General features: G+C 47.8%; 1 pseudogene; it reads right to left on the bottom strand.

Annotated features, from left to right (window-relative positions):
• Positions 1-2,711: 2,711 nt before the first annotated feature.
• On the bottom strand, positions 2,712-2,829 carry LOC126189788 (5S ribosomal RNA; annotated as a pseudogene).
• Between the last annotated feature and the right edge of the window lie 1,953 nt (positions 2,830-4,782).

Here is a 4,782-nt window from a genome sequence, read left to right as displayed (position 1 = left end):
GATCATACTATTGTAATAGGGGGAGACTTCAATCTACCAGGTATAGAATGGGATAGTCACACAATCAGAACTGGAGCCAGGGACAGAGACTCTTGTGACATTATCCTGACTGCCTTGTCCGAGAATTACTTCGAGCAGATAGTTAGAGAACCAACTCGTGAAGCTAACGTTTTAGACCTCATAGCAACAAATAGACCGGAACTTTTCGACTCCGTGAATGTAGAAGAGGGTATCAGTGATCATAAGTCAGTGGTTGCATCAATGACTACAAGTGTAATAAGAAATGCCAAGAAAGGAAGGAAAATATATTTGCTTAACAAGAGTGATAGGGCACAAATCGCAGAATATCTGAGTGACCACCATCAAACGTTCATTTCTGAGGAAGAGGATGTGGAACAAAAATGGAAAAAATTCAGAAACATCGTCCAGTACGCCTTAGATAAGTTCGTACCGACTAAGGTCCAAAGCGAGGGGAAAGATCCACCGTGGTATAACAATCATGTACGAAAGGTACTACGGAAACAAAGAAAGCTTCATCATAGGTTTAAGAGTAGTCGAATCATAGCTGATAAGGAAAAGCTGAACGAAGCGAAAAAGAGCGTAAAGAGAGCAATGAGAGAAGCATTCAACGAATTCGAACATAAAACATTGGCAAACAATCTAAACAAGAACCCTAAAAAGTTTTGGTCATATGTAAAATCGGTAAGCGGATCTAAATCCCCTATTCAGTCACTCGTTGACCACGATGGCACCGAAACAGAGGACGACCGAAGAAAGGCAGAAATACTGAATTCAGTGTTCCGAAACTGTTTCACTGCGGAAAATCGTAACACGGTCCCTGACTTCAGCCGTCGCACGGACGCCAAAATGGAAAATATTGAAATAAACGATATCGGAATTGAAAAACAACTGCTATCACTTAGTAGCGGAAAAGCATCCGGACCAGACGAGATACCCTTAAGATTCTACAGTGATTATGCTAAAGAACTTGCCCCCTTTCTATCAGCAATTTATCGTAGATCGCTGGAAGAACGTAAAGTACCTAGCGACTGGAAGAAAGCGCAGGTCGTTCCCATTTTCAAGAAGGGTCATAAATCAGATGCGAATAATTATAGGCCTATTTCGCTTACGTCAATCTGTTGTAGAATAATGGAACATGTTTTGTGTTCTCGTATTATGACGTTCTTAGATAATACAAATCTCCTTCATCATAACCAACATGGATTCCGCAAACAGAGATCATGTGAAACTCAGCTCGCCCTATTTGCCCAAGAAATTCACAGTGCCGTAGACACTGGCGAGCAGATTGATGCCGTATTCCTGGACTTCAGGAAGGCATTTGATACGGTTCCGCACTTACGTTTAATGAAAAAAATACGAGCTTACGGAATATCGGACCAGGTTTGTGATTGGATTCAGGATTTCCTAGAAGAAAGAACTCAACATGTCATTCTTAACGGTTCAAAATCTGCAGATGTAGAGGTAATTTCGGGAGTACCGCAAGGAAGCGTGATAGGACCTTTATTGTTTACAATATACATAAATGACTTAGTTGACAACATCGGTAGCTCCGTGAGGCTATTTGCAGATGACACGGTTGTCTACAAGAAAGTAGCAACATCAGAAGACTCGTACGTACTCCAGGAAGACCTGCAGAGGATTAATGCATGGTGCGACAGCTGGCAGCTTTCCCTAAACGTAGATAAATGTAATATAATGCGCATACATAGGGGCAGAAATCCATTCCAGTACGATTATGCCATAGGTGGTAAATCATTGGAAGCGGTAACGACCGTAAAATACTTAGGAGTTACTATCCGGAGCGATCTGAAGTGGAATGATCACATAAAACAAATAGTGGGAAAAGCAGGCGCCAGGTTGAGATTCATAGGAAGAATTCTAAGAAAATGTGACTCATCGACGAAAGAAGTAGCTTACAAAACGCTTGTTCGTCCGATTCTTGAGTATTGCTCATCAGTATGGGACCCTTACCAGGTTGGATTAATAGAAGAGATAGACATGATCCAGCGAAAAGCAGCGCGATTCGTCATGGGGACATTTAGTCAGCGCGAGAGCGTTACGGAGATGCTGAACAAGCTCCAGTGGCGGACACTTCAAGAAAGGCGTTACGCAATACGGAGAGGTTTATTATCGAAATTACGAGAGAGCACATTCCGGGAAGAGATGGGCAACATATTACTACCGCCCACATATATCTCGCGTAATGATCACAACGAAAAGATCCGAGAAATTAGAGCAAATACGGAGACTTACAAGCAGTCGTTCTTCCCACGCACAATTCGTGAATGGAACAGGGAAGGGGGGATCAGATAGTGGTACAATAAGTACCCTCCGCCACACACCGTAAGGTGGCTCGCGGAGTATAGATGTAGATGTAGATGTAGATGTTGTACCTATTTTCAATGTCGGGCGGTACTGTACCCATTCAGCGCCAACCCAATTCTCTATATCAAGTGCTAACAAGCTTCGTATATTGGAATGATATAGTGCGAATATAGGAATATCAACGATAGTACCGACCGGCCGCCGTGCCATCCTCAGACTGAAGGCGTCTCTGGATGAGGATATGGAGGGGCATGTGGTCAGCACACCGCTCTCCCGACCGTATGTCACTTTCCGAGACCGGAGCCGCTACTTCTCAGTCAAGCAGCTCCTCAGTTTGCCTCACAAGAGCTGAGTGCCCCCCCGCTTGCCAACAGCGCTCGGCAGACCGGATGGTCACCCATCCAAGTGCTAGCCCAGCCCGACAGCGCTTAACTTCAGTGATCTGACGGGAACCGGTGTTACCACTGCGGCAAGGCCGTTAGCTTCTGCTTTTTATCCAACCTATACATTTAACCTAAGTTTCCTTCGTTTTGCTCGTAGTGTTCAAACAGCTGCTTTTCACGAGTTCACGCTGTTGTTTGTAGACGAAATTTCCCGACAGCACTGATGAGTAAACTGCGCAGATGCTAAAGGTAGTGAACTACAAGTTAAAAGAGGGCGACGGGAAAGTCGTTACAGTCACGATGCGGTAAGAATACGAAACTAGGAACTGCAAGGAATCAAATGCGAGCGTTCCAAGAAAGCGCGATCAGCTGGAAAAAGGTGCCTGGGAAAACGGCGGAGCGCAAGAGAGGCGATGGCACAGGGGAGACGCGGAGAGGAGCAGCTTGTGCCCGAGACGGCGTGCAGGCATCCGCTGAGCGGCGGCCAGTGGAGGCGGCGGCGGCGTCTCCGTGAGAAGCGGCTGAGCGAGGCCCGGCCGGCTGGCCGGCTCTCCCCCGCAGCGCGGCGCGGCCCAGCCACCTGCTGCGGCGCCACCGCCAGCACACGTAATTGCCTGCGATGCTAATCCGGGCGGCGCGACGTGTGAGAACTGCGAACCGAGCGCCGACGGGCCGCTGCCAAGGAGCGCCGCCTGGCAACGCGTCGCAGGCGTCCTTGGCGCCAAGGTCGCGGCGCCGTCCATTTCGATGTGTATCGAATAGCAGTCAGTGTTTCCAAGTCGGGTGTAATTGGTAACACTCTCGACAGAGCCGAACCGCACTGAAATTTCGGGGCAGAAATTTCTGTGGCGTGCAAGGGTGCTCTAAAAAGTTCCCACCCTCGCCAGTGGATCGCAATACGACAGGGTGATTCAAAAAGTTTACAGACTGACATGCCACAGCGGACATACAACAAGGACCAGTAATCACATACAAACGGGGGGCCGCGAACGTCACGAGAGGGCGCTACGGTGACGAGACCGAAGCTTCACAGCGAGTATCCTTTTCACCGAAGGGGCAGCGTTCTCACTCAAGGACGAAACGTTTCGGAAGTGCTTGTGGTGATTCTTCATTTTGAGTTTCCAGCGTGAAGAAATGTGCTGCGGAATGTAAACGAGTCCGTCAAAAATTTCCTAGCGATGGGCATCCGAAAAATCACATCACAAATAATCGAAAATGTGCGCCATATCATGATGGAAGATCGACGTATGAAAGTGCATCAAATTGGTAAGATTGTAGAGATTTGAAAAAAAAAAAAACATTTCAGCCAATTTTTCACGGGCAACAACTTCGCAATAATGGACAGCTGAGGAGGCAGCCGGGCTCATTATTTCCGAGGAGTTTTGTTACTTCATATTAATACGGTAAACGTCTGTCGGTAAAGTCTGGTGCTAATTATGACAATGTTGCTACTGCTTTTTAAAACTAAACTAAACTTCGCCCGAACAGGCCGTACATACCCCGGACTGAACTGATGCGAGAGGTTCTGCCGAAAATGCTAAATAATATTCCATAATATTCCCATCTCTATTCGTCACCGCATTCGAAACCCTGCGCATTTCAGCAGACAGGTGAGGACATATCTGGAGGCGACCATTCCCGGCGACAGGTTCAAAATGGCTCTGAGCACTATGGGACTCAACTTCTGAGGTCATTAGTCCCCTAGAACTTAGAACTAGATAAACCTAACTAACCTAAGGACACCACACACATCCATGCCCGAGGCAGGATTCGAACCTGCGACCGTAGCGGTCTCGCGGTTCCAGACTGCAGCGCCTAGAACCGCACGGCCACTTCGGCCGGCCCCGGCGACAGGATTGCAGTATTAAATTTCTGGTAAGGTTCTATGGGACCAAACTGCTAAGGCCATCGGTCCGTAGGCTTACACACTAATTAATGCAACTTACGCTAAGGAAAACACACCCACACCCATGCCCGAGGGAGGACTCGAACCTCCGACGGGGGGAGCAGCGCGAACCGTGACAAGGCCCCTAGACCGCGCGGCTACCTCGCG

The sequence above is a fragment of the Schistocerca cancellata genome, chromosome 5 (genome assembly GCF_023864275.1).
Source record: "Schistocerca cancellata isolate TAMUIC-IGC-003103 chromosome 5, iqSchCanc2.1, whole genome shotgun sequence".
Classification (NCBI taxonomy): domain Eukaryota; kingdom Metazoa; phylum Arthropoda; class Insecta; order Orthoptera; family Acrididae; genus Schistocerca; species Schistocerca cancellata.
The sequence above is the reverse complement of the archived record's forward strand: the minus strand, read 5'-3'. Positions and strand labels throughout refer to the sequence as shown.